This window comes from Ailuropoda melanoleuca, chromosome X (genome assembly GCF_002007445.2).
Source record: "Ailuropoda melanoleuca isolate Jingjing chromosome X, ASM200744v2, whole genome shotgun sequence".
In the NCBI taxonomy this organism is placed as follows: domain Eukaryota; kingdom Metazoa; phylum Chordata; class Mammalia; order Carnivora; family Ursidae; genus Ailuropoda; species Ailuropoda melanoleuca.
In genome coordinates, this window is record NC_048238.1 from 37,050,504 (window position 1) to 37,071,537 (window position 21,034).

General features: G+C 39.6%; 1 long non-coding RNA gene across 1 annotated transcript in view; it reads left to right on the forward strand.

Moving 5' to 3' along the window:
• The first annotated feature begins 711 nt into the window (after nucleotides 1-711).
• The window catches only part of LOC117797437, a 60,010-nt gene continuing 39,687 nt past the window's right edge, over nucleotides 712-21,034 (forward strand). Inside the window, exon 1 of the long non-coding RNA XR_004622407.1 lies at nucleotides 712-1,136. This is a non-coding gene — a long non-coding RNA (uncharacterized LOC117797437). The remainder of the gene's footprint in view (nucleotides 1,137-21,034) is intronic.

A 21,034-nucleotide genomic window follows, 5' to 3' on the forward strand; every position in this document is an offset into this window, starting at 1 on the left:
ACTTCACCTGCAACCAGCAGCAATGAGACAGTGCTCTCCCTTACACTCTGAAGTATCAGAGGAAGCACGCAAAAACAAAAGGTTTATATACAATGCAGAGTCTCATATAATAAACAAAATGTCCAAGTTACAATGGAAAAAAAAATCACTTATAACCAAGAACCAGGAAGATCTCAAACTAAATGAAAAAACATGACCAATACAATTCCCTGCAAAAATGACAGATGTGTTAGAATCATCTGACAAAGATTTTAAAGCAGCCATCACAAAATTGCTCGAATAAGAAATTACAAACACACTTGAAACACTTTCATGAACACACTTGAAATGAAAAAAAAAAAAGCCTCAGCAAAGGAACTGAAAATCACAGCAAAGAAATAGAAGCTATAAAGAAGAAGCAAATATAAACTTTATAAGTTATACATACAAAAACTCAATGGATGGGATCAAGAGCAGAATGGAAGGCAAGTAGAAAGAATGACTGAACGTTAAGACAGAACAACAGAAGTTATACAGTCTAAACAACAGAAAGAAAACAGACTGAGAAAGAAAAAAAAGGAACAGACTCTAGGAGGGAAAAAAAGGTCTAACATTTATGTCATTGAAGTCTCAGGAAGTGAAGAGACATAGGGCGGGGCCGAAAAAACTCTTGATGAAACAGTTGCTGAATACTTCCCAAATTTGGCAAAAGGCATAAACCTGCAGATTCAAGACACTGAGGGAACCACAAAGAAAGCCACATAAAGGCACAAGTCAAACTTCTGAAAACCAAAGATAAAGAAGCAATCTTGAAATAAGTGATAGAGAATCAGTGATAGAGAAACAACTACCCCATAGTGGGAGAACAGTTCAAATGACAAAGGATTTCTCATAAAAGAACACGGAGGCCAGAGGAAGGTTGTACAGCATTTCTCCAGTGCTAAAAGAAAACTGTAAAGCAGCAATCCTATATCCAGTGAAAATATCTTTCAGGAGTAAAAAGGAAATGACGACATTTGCAGACAGAAGGAAAAACTAAAGAGTGTTTGTCACTAGAAGACCTACCCTAAAAAAATGTCTAAAGAGAAAGGAAATGATTAAAGAAGGAATCTTTGGTCACCAAGAAGGAAGGAAGAACACAGAATCAGAAAATACAGGTAAATGCATTGACTTTAGTTCTCTTGAGCATTCAAGATTTTGTTTGATGACTTAAGTAAAATTATAAAAATGCCTGATATGGCTTTAAATGTCTATGTAAGGGGCGCCTGGGTGGCACAGCGGTTAAGCATCTGCCTTCGGCTCAGGGCGTGATCCCAGCGTTCTGGGATCGAGCCCCACATCAGGCTCTTCTGCTATGAGCCTGCTTCTTCCTCTCCCACTCCCCCTGCTTGTGTTCCCTCTCTCGCTGGCTGTCTCTATCTCTGTCGAATAAATAAATAAAATCTTTAAAAAAAATTTTAAAAAATGTCTATGTAAGAAATATTTAAGGTGATCACATTTAAAAGGGGGGAAGATAAAGAGAGGTAAGGTTTCTACACTTAAACGAGTAAAATGTCTGGGGCGCTTGGATGGCTCAGGTGGTTAAACATCTGACTCTTGATTTTAGCTCAGGTCATGATCTCAAAGTCCTGGGATCGAACCCTACAGCAGACTACATGCTGGGCATGGAGCCTGCTTGAGATTCTCTCTCTCCCTCTCTCTCTCTATCCCTCCCCCCGGCTCCTACTTGCTCTATTTCTCTTGTTCTCTAAAAAAAATTTAAAAATAAGTTCAAATAACCCACAAGAAGATAGGAAAAAGAAAATAGAAGAAGCAGAAAAAAATAAAACAGCAGACTTGAACCTTAATATGTCAGTAATTGCATTTAATGTAAATAGTCTAAAAATAATAAAAACAAAGATTAGCAGAATACATTAAAAACTATGACCCACCTATATGTTCCCCACAAAAACCTCTTCAAATATGGTATCAACAGATTGATATATCATGGTAACATTAATCAGAAGAAAGTGGATTGGCTACATTAATTTTAGATAACGTGAACTTCAGAACAAAGCAACTTACCAGAAACAGAAAGTGCCATTATGTAATTGTAAAAATTTCAACTCACTAAGAAGATATAGTAAAATGAGTATGCATCAAACAACACAGCAGCAAAAAATAAAAGGACAAAAATTGATGGAACTGAAAGGAGTAATAGGCACTGGCAAATTAAGGTTGGAGATTTCAACATTCTTCCCTCAACAACTGTTAGAACAATTAGACAGAAAATCAGCAAGGGTATAGAAAAACTCAAAAGCACCATCAACTAAGAGATCCAATTAACATTGAACATCCCACCCAATAACAACAGAATGCACATTCTTTTCAAATGCCAGTGGCACATAAAAGAAGATAGGCCAATGAAAAATTTAAAAATACTGAAATCATACAGTGTATTCTCTGACCACAAAAATCAAACTATACATCAATAACAAAGATAACAGAAAAATTCAGAAACTAAAACTCCCCTTATAAATAATTCATTTTTCAATAAGTCTCAAGGGAAATTTTAAAAAATACTTTGCACTGAATAAAAATGAAAATACAACATATCAAAATTTGTGGGACATAGCAAAAACAGTGAGAGGAGGTAAATTTACAGCACTAAATGTGTACATTAGAAAAGAGGAAAAGTCTCCAATCAATAATCAAAGATCCTACCTAAAAAATGTAGACAAAAATAAACCCAAAATGAGAAAGAAGGAAATAAGAAAGATCAAAGCAAAAATCAATGAAATTGGAAACAGAATAACAATAAAGAAAAATTAATGGAACACGGAGCTCGTACTTTGAAAAGATCAATACAATTGACAAACCCCTAGCAAGACCTGGCAAAGGAAAAATAAGAAAAGACATAAATAACCAAATTAGGAATGAAAGAGTGAATATCATTACAGACACTGCAGACATCAAAATGTTAATGACATACTTGAAACAACTCTACACACATAAATTTGACAATTTAGATGAAATGGATCAATTCTTAGAAAAATGGAAACTACCTGAGGTCATCTAGTATTGAACACTTAATTTGAATTGCCCTATAACTATTCGGGTGCCTGGGTGGCTCAGTCGGTTAAGCAACTGACTCTTGGTTTTGGCTCAGTTCATGATCTCAGGGTCCTGAGATTGAGTCCCATGTCAGGCTTTGCACTCAGCATAGAGTCTTCTTGGGATAGTTTCCCTCTCCCTCTGCCCCTCCCCGAGCTCTCTCTCTCTTTCTCTCTCTCTCTCGTTCAAAATAAATAAATAACATCTTGAATTGCCCTGTAACTAATAAAGGAAATTGAATTTGTAATTTTCAAAACTCTCAAACTAGGGGCGCCTGGGTGGCACAGCGGTTAAGCGTCTGCCTTCGGCTCAGGGCGTGATCCCGGCGTTATGGGATCGAGCCACATCGGGCTCCTCTGTTGTGAGCCTGCTTCTTCCTCTCCCACTCTCCCTGTTCCCTCTCTCGCTGGCTGTCTCTATCTCTGTCAAATAAAAAAATAAAATCTTTAAAAAAAAAAACTCTCAAACTAAAAAATCTATGTCCAACTGGCTTCACTGCAACATTCTCCCTGATGCTTAAAAAAGAATTACCACTAATTTTACACAATCTCTTGCACAAAATAGAAGAGGTGGGAACACTTCCCAATTCATCTTATGAAACACTTAGGACTCTGACGCCAAAACTAAACGAAGAATGTACCAAAAAAATAAATAAATAAAACCATAAATCAATAGCTCTCATGAGCTTTGATTCAAAAATCCTCAACAAAATATTACAAATTAAAATGTAACAATGTGTAGAAAAAATGAAACACCATTACTAACTGGAGATAACTCCAGTTTGCAAGTTTGGTTCAATATTCAGAAAAAAACACATTGTATTCAACCATATTAATAAGCTAAAGAAGAAAAACCTCAGGATCTTATCAATTGATGCAGAAAAGACATTTGATGAATTTTCCACATCTATGCATTATAAAACAGACAGTAAAATAAGAACAGAACAATTTCCTTAACTTGATAAACAGTGTCTGCAAAAATTCCATGGCTAACATTATACTTAATAATGAAAGAATGAATGTTTTCCACATGTGATCAGAAACAAATTAAGGATGTCTGCCTTACTGATATCACTCAACATAGGAACGGAAGTTTTAGCCAATTCAATAGTGCAAGATAAAAAAAAATAAAAAGCATACAGAAAAAAAGAAAATAATCTAAAGAAAAAACCTCCTAGAACTAATAAGAGCATTTTAAGGCCACAGGATATAATATGAACACACAAAAACATATCTATATATTAAGAGAAACATGCAGAAAACAAACTTTAAAACACCATATTAGAAAAATTGCTAAAAAGCAATGAAAGAGTTAAGTATACAGTTAACAAAACGTGTACAGGATCTATATGTTGAAAATTTTTAAATGTGGATAAGGGAATCAAAGAAGATCTAATACATGGAGAGACATACCACATTCATGAATTTGAAGGCTCAAGAGAGTAAAATGTTAATTCTCTCTTCATTGATCTACTGGGTTAAGAGAATTCCTATCAAAATTCATGCAAGTTTTTCTTATAGATATAGACGAGCTTATTTTAAGCTTATTCTAAAATTCATACAGAAATGCAGACTCCCAAGAATAGCTGAAATAGCATTGATAAAAAAAAAGAACAAAGTGGGAAGACTCACTCCAGCAAATATTAAGGCTTATTATATGGCTCCAGTAACCAAGATAGCCTGTAGTGTTGGAGACATAGCTACCTAGATCAATGGGATATAATAGAGAATACAGATAACAGCTCCAACACAAAAACAATCTACTAATTTTTGACAAAGATACAGATGCAGTTCAACAGAGAAAAAAGAGCCTTTTCAAGAAATGTGGGAGTGGGGCATTGGGCTGGTTAAGTCAGTAAAGCATGCAACTCTTGATCGAGGGGTGATAAGCTGGAGCCCACATTGGGCTTAGAGTTTACCTGAAAAAAATTAAAAGTCAATAAATAAGGAACACCTGGGTGTCTCGGTTGAGCATCTGACTCTTGGTTTCAGCTTAAGTCACGATATCATGGGTCATGGGATCCAACCCCTAGCTGGCCTCCGCACTCAGCAGGGAGTTGGCTTGAAGTTTCTCTCCTTCTGCCCCTCCTCCCATTCACACGCGCTTGTACTCTCTCTAAAATAAATAAATCTAAATAAATAAATGGAAAAGGAAAAAAAGGAATGTGGGAGCAATCTGCCCTCCATAAACAAAAAAAAAATGAACCTTTCCTTAAACCTCACATTTTATGCAATGATTTACTTAAAATGGACAGTGGCCTTAAATGTAAAACTATAAAGCTTTTAGAGGAACAAAAAAGGAGAAAGGGCAAAGGTGTGGAGCAACTGGAACCATCATACATTGCTACTGGGAATACAAAATGGTACAGTCACTCTGGAGAATGGCTTGGCAGTTTCTTAGGAAGTTAAACATACACTCATCATGTAACCCAGCTCTCTTACTCTTTGATATTTACCCTAGAGAAGTGAAAACTTTTGCTTATACCAAAACCAGTATATGAATGTATGTGACAGCTCTATTTGTAATTGCCCCAAACTGTAAACAGCCCATGTGTTCTTCGAATGACGAATGGATAAACAAACTTGCACACCCATATGATGGAATACTACTCAGCAATAAAAAGGAGCAAACTAGTGATGAATAGAACATTAACATTAATGAATTTCAAAGGCATTATGCTAAGTGAACAAAGGAAGTCTGTAAAGGTTACTACTGCGTGATTGTAATTGTAAGACATTCTGGAAAGACAGAAAAGGATCACTGGATGCCAGAAGATGGGAGGGAGAGAAGGGTATGACTATAAAAAGTAACATGAGGTCATTTTGGGGGGCTAATAGAAATGTTCTATATCCTGATTGGGGTAGTGAATACACGAATCTATGACCAATGTATGTCAAAAGTGTAGCAGAGAGCAAAAAGGAATTGATAGGAAACTCTTGATAATCAACAAACCTTTCCAGCAATTTTACTCAATCCTTTAGATGACTCAAGGTAGTTATTGAAAGATTTAACACCCAGTGACTTATTAGGTATATACTGTGTCTTAATCTCAAGTCTATTCTGTCTGTCCAGGCTGTTTGAGAACAGGGAAATTGCAGATGAGGTTTCTGTTGCCTTTTCAAAATTCTGGTTCCTTTCTTTGCACATGACATGCAAACAAAATCATATGATCCTCCTTTTACACAACGGCGCAAGCCCCATTTCTCGTGACTTTTTCTTCTTATCTGAAAATTGTACATTTCCATTCACTGCTCTTTGCTTCCCCCTCACATAAGCAGTTTGTCTTCTTTACATGAAATTTTATGCCCCTTGAATTTCACAGAACTTTTTTAACGAGAGAAGCTTTACTATTAGAAAAATCTTATTGTCACAAGTAGTGACTTAAAGTCATATTTTAAGGCAGCTGGAAAAAAAACTCAGCTCTCTTTCCTAAAGAGTTTGAATCCCAAAACAAGACCTTTGTTTTTCTTACCTACAATTTAAGCTAATTTCATTAAAACGCCAGTGTCGTGGTTTCCTCCTTATTTCCAAGCCATTTCTTTGTTACAGGTTGTTTGATGTTATATATTCATTTTTTTTGATTTTTTTTATTATATTATGTTAATCACCATACAGTACATCCCCGGATTCCGATGTAAAGTTTGATGCTTCATTAGTTGCGTATAACACCCAGTGCACCATGCAATACGTGCCCTCCTTACTACCCATCACCAGTCTATCCCATTCCCCCACCCCCTCCCCTCTGAAGTCTTCAGTTTGTTTCTCATAGTCCATAGTCTCTCATGTTTTCTGATGTGGTTTTCAACAAATTGTTCTGCTCTTGGTAATACTTCTAGATCCTTGGCTCTTCCTGCTCTGACGATTTATTTCAAAATGAATATATAGAGACTATATATCAACCCACTTCAACCTTGAAACAGGAGAATCTCTGGAATAGTCTGCCCTGTTCTGTGTGTACCTGCCACACATTGGTCCCCGAGGACCACTTTATTGAGGTCAGGAAGTCTCAGGGTCACTGTCACGTGCAGTACCATTCTACCTCATCATATCACTGCCGACTGTCATCACTGTTGTTAAAACCCCAAATACTCAAGAAAGCCTTCATGGATTAATTGCGTGAGTAAACAATTTCCCATTACAGTGCTCAACATAAAACACACCTCGATTCTCCACTCAACAAGTTCCCATATAAATTGAGGAACTCTTTATTTCTACATAATGCAAACACCTGAACATTATGCTTATTCATTCCCATGTTTATTATTCAATTACCTGTGTGTTATAAATATATTCCATCTATCATGGTGGTGCACTGAAGGAAATTAACCATATTCCGGGGAAACTTACGATCTGCCTCTGCCTGCCAATTTTGGCTCCATTCATAAATCAATACTTAATAAATGCTTTCGATGGCTGATAAGGATGACTTTATTTAACTGAAGAGGGAAATACATTTTATCCCTCTTTTACGGCTCTGACAAGAGATACAGAGCAAATAAGAAATTATATATCTAATAAAACAATGAACCATTATCAGATCTGAATCTAATACCAACATCCAAATTTCCAGTCTATAAGACATGGAAGATGCTGATAGAATAAAGCATCTTTGTACGCTTTGATTACCCCATGACCACAATAGCTTCAAGACACTAGTTGGTTTTAGGGAAGGGCCAGCACCAGGAAATGATAACAATCTTTGAAATAAGGTTTGCATGATTTCTGAATGCAATCTTACCTTCCCAGAAAGAAACAGAAAACTGCTATGAGAAACTAATTGCAACAGATCTTGATCAAGCTTGGCATTTGCTTCAAAACAGATATCCTGTCCACAAACAGCAACACCTAACTTGTGTGTTGAATAGGGCATATTAGAAATCATTTGATGTAAAAGACATTTTCAAAATGAAAAGCAACTTCAGAGATGAAAACAAATCAGTCATAATGTAAAACCTTATAGCCCTATGTGAAATGAAGTATTTCTGACCCTTGGGGATAAGTTCCTCATTTAGGATCAGGTATCAGGGGTGCCTGAGTGGCTCAGTCAGTTAAGCGTTGGACTCTTGGTTTCGGCTCAGGTCATGATCTCAAGGTCGTGAGATCGAGCCCCGCGTTGGGCTCTGCGCTCAGTGCTCAGTCTGCATGTCCCTGTCTCTCTGGCACCTCCTCCCACCTTGTGCTCTCACCTACTCACTCTCTCTCTCAAAAAAAAAAGAGAGATTTGCAGAACAAGGGGCAGATGATAGCTTTCACAATTTTATCACATTTACTACAAAACATTGCAAATGTTGGCCATTATTTTTCATTCTATTTGCTTCCCTGAACCTCCCTTACCTCAGTAAACACAGATTTTATAATAACAGCATATACTTTTTCTCAGAAGTTTCTCAAGCTTAGGAGAGTGGCCGTGCACCCACACAGTACTCAAAATCTCAAAACCCAGGAAAGCAAAGTTCTCTTTATTCTCCAGAACTTATTTCAGGCTTAAAGCACAGAAAACCCTCTGGGCTGCTACCATGTCTGAAAAGACAACTAAGGCAGCAATCACCTGGTAGGCAAGTTTAAATAAATCACTTTGCTTTGCTTTTTGCTTTTGCAAGATTACCACATCTTCCAGAAGGAAGATTGATTGAAGGAAATGATGGAGACAGACTCTTTATTCATTCAATAAAAGAATCTCCAAAGGCTTCAATCTTTAACTTGGATTTGAGAAATGTTAACAGGGAAAACTAATCTTTCATGGTCAAGCTCTAACAGTGGTTACTAGAAATGTGATTTTTGTGTATACTTTATAATACCGAATATTGATTTATAAGCTTATGAATAAATCCTTAAAAAAATTTCTCAACCCTTGGAGAGCTCCTAGTTTCTGCCTACGAACTTGACATAAGGTCTTTTATCTTATTCTAATTTATTTCAAATAAGAATGTGGAAATCAACATATGTGCTAAATATGATTCATCTTACTTTGGCCCCCCTTAAAAGCAGACTCGGGGATGAGGATGTGGGGGCAATTACTTTATCTGGGAGCTGAGCACAAGTAACAGAAGTGAGGAAGTAACAAAAGAAGAGAGGAAAGCTAGTAAACTGTGTGTTCCTAAGTACCGCTGTGGCGAACTGGACCTTGATCTTTCTGGGAACCTCTGAAAACCCATGTGGAGCAGACTTCCCAGGGACTGTGGTTGGGGGGCAGGGACAGGATGGAGCGTCTCTTCACAGGTCCTATCGCTCACTGCTTGAGTTTGGCTCTGGTGGCATGAACACCCACCTACTTCCATGCAATGTGTGTGTGTGGCAGACCAGGCTTCCGTGCTGGAGAAAGCCCTCAGCGAGGAAGATGCAGGTGCTTACACTGGGAAGCTACCAGGTGTGAAGAACGATCTCCATTGGCAGTTGCAGGTGAACTCAGGAAGACCAAAGAAATATGGAACAGGGTAACAACAGTGTCTGCTCCATACTTAGTTCTCTTTCTGGAGAGGGCCTAGTAGAAGTTGTTGACACTGAGAGGGGGTAACATAAATACGTACTATTTCAAATCATTAAACCTGACCATAAAGAAGCTGGTGGTTATTCTTAGTATAATGTTGGAAGAAGTTGCTGGAGGTGACCTGACCAGTGTTTTATCCTTACCAATGAAGTTCCATTTGGGTCAGTATTTGTGATTAGAACTCGATCCAGGTTGACAGTATGCCTGGGACTGTCCGTCCTCTGTTTCTCCTTTCCCTGATGGCCACTGATGCTGTTTAGCAAGAGGAAAGTACTAAGTGGAGGAACGGTGGTCCTTGCAGGATTGCTTCCTCAGACTGGACCTTTTCCACTACTGCATCTACGGTAGATGTGATCTGCAGAAAACTGTCACGTTTGTTGCTCAATACTCCTACTTAGAGACACATATGAAAAAGTTGTCCATACATGACAAGTTTGTTTTCAATTGACACCAAATACGTGGCCTCTTTTCCAGCACCATTTCTCCGATGCTCCAAAACCAACTGGATATGCGACGATTCAACCCAATTCTGACAGTAACTCCCCAGAGTTGGCACGGACCTCATAAGTGAGGGGCTCAGTCCCACAAGACTGCCCCTACTTTGGTCGCCAATGTCAAGTACCTGATTGTCACCCATACTTCTGACTGGCTGGCTATAAATTTGATAGCTAAATTCAGATTCAGGAATATGATAGAATGACTCAAAACTCATGACTGTACCTCACTTACCATTACGGGTTTATTATAAAGGACACAACGCAGAATGACCAAATGGATAGGACAAGGTACTGGGGGAGAAGGGGCGGGGAGCATCCATGTCCTCTCTGGGGGAGCCACCTTCAGGGCACATCAATATGTTCACCAACTTGGAACACCCCGGACCCTGTCATTTAGGGTTTTAATGGGGGTTTCACTATATAGGCATGATTGATTAAATCATTGGCCATTGGTGATTGAACCCAATCTCCTGGCCCTCTCCCTTACCTGTAGGTGGAAATAGAGGAGGCTGGAAGTTCTAACCCTCTAACCACGGGTTGGTCTTTCTGGTGATCTCCCCTGAACCACTCTAGGAGCCCCTAGCCAGCTCATTAGCATAAAGAAAACACTCTGATCACTCAGAAGATTCCAAGGGTTTTAGGAGCTCTGTGCCAGGAAACGGGGACAAAGACCAAACATTTATTACGTAATATACCACAAAACATTCATACCAGGTAAAATGTTGATGTGCCATGGTAGCTGTAATTTCTCTCCCTCTGTGGACAAGATGAATTCTGCAACTGAGCTCGTTGCCATTTTTACTTTGGCCATTAAGAACCTTGGAGTTGGGGGACCAGGGTGGCTCTGTTGGTTAAGCATCGGCCTTTGGCTCAGGTCATGATCCCAGGGTCCTGGGATTGAGCCCTGCATCGGGCCTCTCCATCGACTGCTCCCCACACTGCCCCCCCCTTGCTTGTACTTTCATGCACTCTCTAAAATAAATGAATGAAATCTTAAAAAAAAAAAAACCACCACCTTGGAGTCAAATTTGAAGATCATATGGGCTAGTTATTTATATTCTAAATCTTTATACTCCCTATAAATTTAATGTTTTAGAAATTCACTAGCCAAACACAAATGTAGTCTTACGATAATAAATTTATACACTGAGGGGCGCCTGGGTGGCACAGCGATTGAGCGTCTGCCTTCGGCTCAGGGCGAGATCCTGGCGTTATGGGATCCAGCCCCACATCAGGCTCCTCCTCTATGAGCCTGCTTCTTCCTCTCCCACTCCCCCTGCTTGTGTTCCCTCTCTCGCTGGCTGTCTCTCTCTGTCAAATAAATAAATAAAATCTTTAAAAAAAAATTATACACTGAGGGTCACAGGGAATTAAATATGAATGTTCCATTTATTGTGCCTGTAACACTCAACATAGTCTCTGCCACCAAAAAGTAATCAGACTTAACCGCCGGATTTGTATCTGTTCATTCCTCTTTCTATGTGTTTGTATAGAATTATATGCATATATTTGCATGTGTTTATGAATATGAATAGGAGCATGCTATTAAGGGTCACGCACATCTATGCGCATACAGGTACACCTACTTCCGTATCTGGAACTTGTTTACATAAAGTCTTACTAGATACTATTCCTTGACAACACACACAGAACTTTCGCCATCTTTTTATTTTTACATAGCATACTAAAGTAAATTTTTCGTCATTGAATTAACCATTTCTCCAAAGACGGGTATTTAGGTTGTTTCTAATTATTTACGAATACAAACAATTTTGTAATTCCCCATGAGGCAGGCATGACGCAGAACGTTTGAAGTTAATACTTGACATGGTTGCCCAGAACATTCTGGACACCTCTGAAATGTCTGGAGAATTCGAATCTCATCTCTCTACCTTAGAACCCAGGCCACTCACCTCCACTGGTTCCTTTCAGCTAGAGCACAGTCATGTCAATTAGATATACTAGTGCTAAAATTGTGGTGAGCAGTTTCCAGCCTTAATCCACTTTCCAAGGTGGGATCCTTGCAGAAACAAATAGGCGTCAGGGGAGACAGGCACGGGAGAGTTGAGCTCCTGGTGCAGAAGTTACCTCTGGTGCTGAGAGCAGTAGCTACTTCAATCAGCTCTCCTGCATCTGTTGGGCAGGAGCAAAGACAGCCTCATGGGTAAAAAATCCTTCTCTCTCTCTGTTTCCTCCCTCCCTGTCAAGTTTTATTGTGTTTATTTGTGGTTTTTCCCCTTTTTTCTTAATTAGGAGAGTTAGTGGTTTGTCTATATTGTTGACTTTTGCAGGGCAGCATTTTGATTTATTTATTATTCCTGCTGTTTTTCTGGTTTGTGCCTCATTCATACCTCTTGTTATCTCTATTGATTCGTTTGGTCTGATTTCTTCTGAATTATGATGCTGTTGGTTTTATAGATTTGAGTTCATTTATATGCATTCTTTTATTTTTATTGCTCAGAGTTAAGGCAATGTAGTCTTTGAACTGATCACTAGTTTGTTTCTCACATATTCTAATAGATGTTTTCCTTATGATTACATTTAAGAAATTCTACAGTTTTGATTTGTATTTATTTTACAATAGGGTGATTTATAGAGTTTTAAAATTCTCAAGTGAAAGGGCCTATTTGTTATCTGACTTTTTTATGGCACTGTGGAAATTCTGTGATATTCTTTCTACTTTATAAAACATATTGAGGGATTTTTTGACATAATTTATGGTTTATTTTTATGAATTTTCATGTGTGGTTGAAATAGGCATATTCTGGAACATTTGAGTGAAAAATTCAAAGTAAGTCCACATGACCTAACTTGATGTTTCCTGGATCATCCACATCTTTATTGATTTCTTTTCGTTCCATGTGACTTGTCTTGGGCTGCGATTAGTGTGTTAAATTTATCTATTATTATTGTGCTTCTATTTATCCTTGCATACATTGTCTGGTATGAGGATTGAAACACTTTTTGGTTTGCGTTTATATTTTTGCTATACTTTACATGATTCAGTCTTTATGAATCACTTTATTATGTATGTGTATACAGCACAAACAAAATAATTTTTGAACATCAACTGGAAAATTCCATTCATTTAAAAGGTGATTTAAGCTCATTTACATGTATTAATATGACTAATATAGGTGATCTTAACTCTGTAGTTTTATTTTTCCTGTGGTATGATCCCATATTTACCATGTTTCTCTATGCAGTCTGTTTCTTTTTATTATTTTTCAAACTCTTTTGATATTTATGGAATTTGTATTTTTTTGTTTCATTGGCTTTCATAATACTATTTCCTTTGATATTGCTGTCGCATTTTACTTTTCATAGGCTTCTATTGTTTATCAGCTTTGAATGATAATCATTGACTACTGCTTGTTACATATATGTAGTCAGTGAGCATATCCTACTTTACTATTTCTTTCTTGCTTTTTTACTCATTTATTACTTTTGTTTTGTTGTTGTTGTTTATATCTTTATTTAAATTCCAGTTAGCTAACATACAATATTAAACCATCAGTTTGTTCTCTATAATTCATATTTTGTTTAAAAAATTGGGGTGGGTGAATTTGAACTTGCAAAGGCAGGTAAGAGTCTAGATCGTAAAATACTACCCAGATGCCCCCACTAGAATGTTCAAACTTAAAAGGACTGGCAATACTGACTTTGGTGAGAATGGAGAGTAATGAGAAATCTTATACATTGCCGACAGGAGTGTAAAATTATACAACCACTTTGGAAGCTGTTTGGTAGTTTCTAGTAAAGCTAAAAACATCCTATACCTTTTACGTGAACAGTTCTACAACTGAGTATATACCCAACAGAAATGAATGTTTATGTTCACCAAAAGACATGTTCAAGAATGTTCAATGCAGGGTTATTTGTAATAGGTAAACATAAACAGGAAAAAACCCAAATGTCGATCAAACAGAACTGAGCGATAAATTTATATATATATACACACACACACACACACACACACACACACACACACACACTGACACATAAAGTAACTATTCACAACAATGGAAAAGCTGAAACCTCTGCCACCAGCACATACACAGATCTCATAGTCAAATTATTTTTTGAAGACTTTATGTATTTATTTGACACAGAGAGAGAGCACAAGCAGGGGAAGTGGCAGGCAGAGGGAGAGGGAGAAGCAGGCTCCCCACTGAGCAAGGAGCCCGATGCGGGACTCGATCCCAGGACCCTGGGATCATGACCTGAGCCGAAGGCAGACACTTAACCGACTGAGCCACCCAGGAGCCCCTCACCGTCAAATTATTAAACAAAAGAACTTTATCATAAAATAGTACATGCTGAATAATTCCGCTTCCAAGAACTTCAAAAACTGACAAGATAATCAACAATAATAGAAGTCAAAATAATGGTCACCTTTGCAGGATATTAGCTGGAAAAGGACGCAAGAGAGCTCTGTGAGAAGCTGGAAATGTTCTGTATCTTAATATGAGGCAGTGGTTATACAGGTGTATGCACATGTGAAATCTCATTGAGCTGTACATTTAAGATTTATGCACTTTATGTACTTATATACTTTTTTAAGATTTTGTTTTTAAGTAATCTCTCCACCCAACATGAGGCTTGAACTTACAGCCCTGAGCAAGAGTTCCATGCTCCACCAACTGAGCAAGCCAGGCGCCCCCACTATGTAGTTATACTTTAATACACACACACACACACACACACACACACACACACACACACACCCTCCCTAGCAGGCAGTCACAGTAGGGAGTGGAAGTACACAGAAGCAGTTCCTGAGAGGAAGGAGATGGGGAAGGGCTAGGAAGGCACCCAGGGTGGGTGAGTGGAGCCCTAGTCATGGGTTTTGCTGAGGGTTACTCCTATCCAACTATGCTTCACTTGTGCTGAACCTCACTCCAGAAAATATGTATGATCCCAAGTATTATCTGGCTTTATCCACTGTGACTGTCACAGTAACGAGAGGAAGCATGTTGTTTTCTTCTACTCAGTCACCCAGGGCTGGCACAAGAGTGTGGATAGCAGTCTGATGCTACCCCGTGAACTGTCACTAGTGAAAACACCTGTTAGGGAGCCCCGACATTCCACTTTCAGCTGAAGCGTGGGGACTGGAGCATGTTCACGTCGTCTGACTAATCTGTCTGGCCAGATAAGGCTCTAAGTTGACTGACCACCTTGGTGAACTGACGATGCTTTTGTGGCCACTCCGTGTCCCCGCTCTTCATCACTGCTACCGTTATCCACATCAGGAAGCATTCTGCATTACCACGTGCTCTTCAAGCTTGTTGAAATCTGCTACCCCTCCTTTGGCAGCCATCTTACTTATGTATCTCAGGACTCTGGGTGTGTTAGATGAACTGAGGAGGAAGAAGTCACATAACCGATAAAATGACCACATTCTCCCTCTTGGCTTAGGGGAAGGCAGATGAAAGAACCCCAAAAGGTAAGTGGTTGAGATTGTGGGGGTCACACAAGCTTGTATTCATCCGTCAAAGCTCTGCTGCACTCAAATAAATATATGCTGTCTTAAGTCCTGTGCTGAACTTCTCAGAAAGAAGACTGGAAGCGTTCTTTCCTCTTCTGGGTTTGTGCCTCCTTTTTAGAATATTCTATTCTCTCTTCTTCTTTGCATCACTCAGCCCACCACCAACACCACCTCCCGGACCCATCCTGATATCCACTACTAGCCTTTCCTATTATGCATCTATTAATGTGACAAATATTTGTTGATGTTCTGGGATATGTGCACAGCACTGGATGTAAGATGTGGAAGACATGGTACTTACTGCAAGTTGTGGTCCCAAAAGAGGCAGCTCTGAGATGAAGATTAGAATCAGTAACTTTATGCGACTCATCTTGGGATCAGCACCTGTGAAAGATAAGAAGGAAACAATATTGGGCAACGGGCAACATTCAGCTGTGATGTAGTGACAAGAAGGGCCTCAGCCCAATTAGTAGGGAACTCTGAAGCTGAAAAGGCCCAATCAAGTTGTCCCCCGTTGGGCCAAGGGGGCTGGGCTTTTGTACCCTGAAATCAACTAGCCACTGGATCCAGGCTTTCCCCAGAAGGGAAGTATAATTTTGGCGAAGCACCTCTCTGACACCAACGGCAATTTGGGGAAGAGGGCTGAGAGCTGAGAGTTCTATGCCAAAAGTGCTCCCAATATCTGGGGGAATGGGTACTTCAGCTCTGAGGGGGCATCCAAGCTGTTTTCCTCCCACTTCTGACACCAAATGTGTGGAGGTTTTCCATATCAACAACAAGTTCTCCAACTCCAGACACAAACTGTGTGTCCTTCACTTCAATTAAATTCTGATGCTACAGACACAGAATTACTGTCACACTCCACAGTTTTAAGGGCACAGCCCCACAAACCATCCCTCGTTTTTGTTGCCAGTCAGCAGTATTGTGTTCCCAGGGTAACCACAGCTCTTTCTGACGTGGCTACAAAGACAGGGTTGCCACAACCCCCCTGAAGGTCTAATAATTTGCTAGAATGACTCACAATACTCAGGAAGATTCTTTGCTTAATATCACCAGTTTATTGGGGCACCTGGGTGGTGTAGTCAGTTAAGCGCCCAACTCTTGGTTTTGGCTCAGATTGTGATATGAGGGTCAGGGTCATGAGATCGAGCCTCGTGTCGGGCTCTGTGCTCAGAGCAGAGTCTGCCTAAGATTCCCTCTCCCTCTCCCTCTGTCCCTCCCCACTGCATGCACTCTCTCTCTCAAAAAAAAAATCAATAAATCGTTAAAAGACATCACCAGTATTATAAAGGATACAAGTGAATTTCTATAAAGGATATGCATGGACAGTAAGAGGATAGAGTACAGAGGGTGAGGTCCAGAAGGGTCCTGAGCACAGGAACACCCATTCCCATGGAGTTGGGATGTACCATCCTCCCAGCACATGGAGGTGTTCTCCAAACCCTGTCACTTAGGGGTTTTATGGAGGCTTCATTTCATAGCCATGACTGATTAACTCATTGGACTTGGGTGATGGACTGCACCCCCAGCCCCTCTCCCCTGTTCAGAGGTCCAGGGGTGTGCCTGAATGTTGAGACACTCTAATCACATGGCTGGTTCCTCTGGCAACCACTGCCCTTCCCGAAGCTCTCTACAGGCCCACCAAGGAAGCCTCATTAGCATAAACTCAGGTATGGTTGAGAGGGACTTTGGAGAATAACAAAAGACATGTGAATTATGCCTTAGAAAATTCTAAAGGTTGTAGAGCTCTGGGTTCAGGAACTGGGGACAAAAAACCAAATATACATTTCTTATTATGTCACACCTAACTCAGCCTTCAAACCTCCCTCTCTCACACACTCTGAACACACTGGCCTTCTTTCTGTTCCTGTAACAAGCCAACGTCTTTCCCCACTCAGAGCCTTTTACTTGCTTTTCTGTCTGTGATCGTGACATTCTGTGACAATTTCAGAGTGGTTTCTCTAGAAGGTGATCAAATGTCACTTTCTCAACAAGGTCCTGCTAACCACCCTGCTCTCTGCCCTAAACAATACCCCTAACTACTAACGCTCTCTGGAAACTATGTACCAAGCACTCTCGAATCACCCCAAACAACCCAAGTTAACATATTTAGTCCTTAGAACAACTTTGTAAATTAGTTACTGTGATTCTGATTTTATAGATGAGGCAACTCTATAAAAAGAACCACAAAGGTTTTAATTTGCCTGGGGTCTTAGCAAGCAATGGCAGTGCCAGGACTGCACCTCAACCAGTCAGGCTGCAGAGTCCTTGTCCATAACTATGACATTATGCTGCCTCTCCCAGTCACTACCATCATTTAAAGTTTTTTCATTAATATCACCAGTCCTCGTTAATTATATTGTTTCTATATTTATATACTTATTTCTGACTTCCCCAATTACGGAGTAAAATCCAGGATGGCACAGACCTTGTCTGTCTTGTTCACTGCCCAACATCCTGCCCCTTTTCCAGACCAATGACCAAGTTAGAGCAAAACAAGTGAACTGCAGCCCCGTTGCTCAATTCAGGACAACTCTAAAGGGCTGTCCCAGCTCTGGGGCTTCCCGTGGAGTCAATTGAGGCCTTTGTTGTGACTGTATCATGGTTCAACCTCTCCCTCAGTCAAACCTGCTTCCTTAAGTAATTAATTAATTACCTTCCAGTATAATTAACATACAGCATGATATTAGTTTCAGGCATAGAGTATAGTGATTCCACAATTCTACAGGAATATTGTTCAGCCATGAAAAGGAATTAAATCTTGCCATTGGCAAACCTACATAATTGCCCAACTAATGCTAAGCTCCAGAGTATTCCAAAATCAACTGTCAGCATGCACATCTCCAACAGCCTGTCTCCTTGGAAGCCCACACAATCTTCTCAAAGCCATCTATACATTAAAATCATCTAAACAGACTTAAACAAAATTCTCAGGTCTGTAACACACATCAGACCAATTAACCCAGAATATCTGAGGGCGGGGCCTAGGCATCTACAATTTTAAAACTTAACAAGGTGATTCCAATGTGCAATGAGGGTTGACAACTATTATTACAGAGGATACCCTCTCCGCTGACTTTCCCTGACCAACTCAAAATAAATAGGATCAAATTATTCAGAACCCAATGAACGATGGTAGGATGAGGTTCTGCTGGAGAAAACAATACAGATTCCTCATTCTCTATGTGTATAACCTCACTGTGAATGGGAATGAGCAGCCCTGTGTGCGAGGGGGTGCGATGGTGACACAGTGACTATGTGACTTTGAATCTCATCATCATCAAGGCCACAAAAACCACCTCTAATTTTTTTTCACATTCTATTATTTACTTATTTGAAAGAGAGAGGAGAAAGAGAGACAGCAAGAGGGAGAAAGAGCAGGGGGGGAGAGGGAAAAGCAGGCTCCCTGCCCGGCGGGGGGGGGTGTCAATCCCAAGACCCTGGGATCAACAGACTGAGCCACCCAGGCACCCCCCCATCCAACTCTAATTTAACTCCAGCACGTTATGCAGAGCCTGGCTTTTCCAAGATCGGTTTTTAAGTGGAAGAAGAGGTTGTTCTTCAGCAGGCTTATCTTTGCATTTTCCTCTCTCCTGACCATTTGGGGGCACCGAGGGAGCTATCCATATACAAAGAACACATTTGTCAGTAGTTAATATATTGGGAATGATTCCAAGACGATCATCGCTTGCAAGCAAATTCTGTGCTTGAATTAGAGCTGCCTGTAACGTGGGTATCCAAGGGGAATAGAAGTGTAAAGGAAGGATGCGCCACGGAGATGATGCTATTTCAGTTGAAGTAGGAAGCATTTCAGGTGAAAGTCAACTTCCTTCTGGTGTGTGTGTGTGTGTGTGTGTGTGTGTGTGTGTGTCACAGGGGAAAGGTATATATGCAGCTATAAACATAACCACATGTATATCAAAGGGAGCAGCTATGCTGTGCCCTGGTAACAAACAGCCCTCAAATCTCAATGGCTTAAAACTACAAAGGCTATTATTGACACTGGGTGTTCCCTGTAGGTCAGCAGAGGCTAGTGATCACTGTTGTTCACGGTAATCCAGCCTGGGGGAGACTCCAGCTCTAGGCCTGCCCATTGGCTGAGGTGGAGCAGAGTGTGGTAAACCATGGGCTGGCTCTTAAATCTTCCACCCGGGAGACCACACGCATTCCATCTGCTCACATTTCAGCGGTCAGAGCAAATCATGTGTCTCCACCTGATTTCAAAGGGTCAGGGAAATTTGCTTCTACAACATGTCCAGGAGAACTGGAAGTATTTGGTAACAGGACTAATGACGATCACAACTTGTACTGCATTGGTAATACAGAGAGTTAATCCCAACACCAGTGGCCTGGTAATTGGGAAGTATGGTTTCTGCTTTGGGTTTTACTACTCATAATTAGCTTGATAATCTTTCCATGTTTTCCCATTCGAAATATAATATTTAAACTTTTAATTTTTGCATTATTTTTACACTTTGTTATTTTTACAAGTCAACGTCTCTCAAGTGCCTGAATGCTGGTCCATTATAAGGCATTCATCAGGACCCAGAGAATTGAAAAATTAAATTAAATTAAATTAAAAGGGAAATGTAATGATTCCTTCTTTATTGTTAGATTTCATTTTATGTGTGCTAACCTCATTTTATTTGTAACAGAATGTTGGCGATAACCACCATGTACTATTATTTAAAGCTTTTTTTTTAATATTTTATTTATTTATTTGACAGAGAGAGAGACAGCCAGCGAGAGAGGGAACACAATCAGGGGGAGTGGGAGAGGAAGAAGCAGGCTCCCGCTGAGCAGGGAGCCTGATGCGGGGCTTGATCCCAGGATCATGCCATGAGCCGAAGGAAGACACGTAATGACTGAGCCACCCAGGCGCCCTTAAAATTTTAATAATAGTTATACTCACAGGTATACAGTGCTTTCTAGGTGCCAATCACTGGTCTAGATACATTATATAATTAACTCATTTAATCCTTACATCACTCTTATGCTATTATCATCCCTATTTTGTAGATAAGACAGAGGTAAATTCAATCATTTCTAAAGGTCAGACTGCTAGTAAAGAGTGGGGTCTGAATTCAAATCCAGCCAGTATAGCTCCAGAAATCTTCTCTCATCATATCATACTACCCTAGCTAGGAAAAATAAAATTTAGAAATCGACTACTGTTACCTCAATTCTGTTTTTCTTTTTTTTATTTGAGGTTCTTTCACCGTCTACTACTATAAGAGGTTAAGGAAAATACTGAGAAGTCAGTATGTTTCAGAGAATCACTAGGTTGTAGTACTTATTAAGATACAATTGGAGATCCTGAGAAATCACACATTCCTATTTTGAAGCTTCTTACACATTATGGAAATCAATTTTACCCCACATTTCCATAATATTCCGTTTATTGCAACAGACAGAGAAACAAGCAGAACTAAATATAACTTTCCATTTATTTGTGAGGATAAAATTCCAATGAAATAAGGAAATATTTGG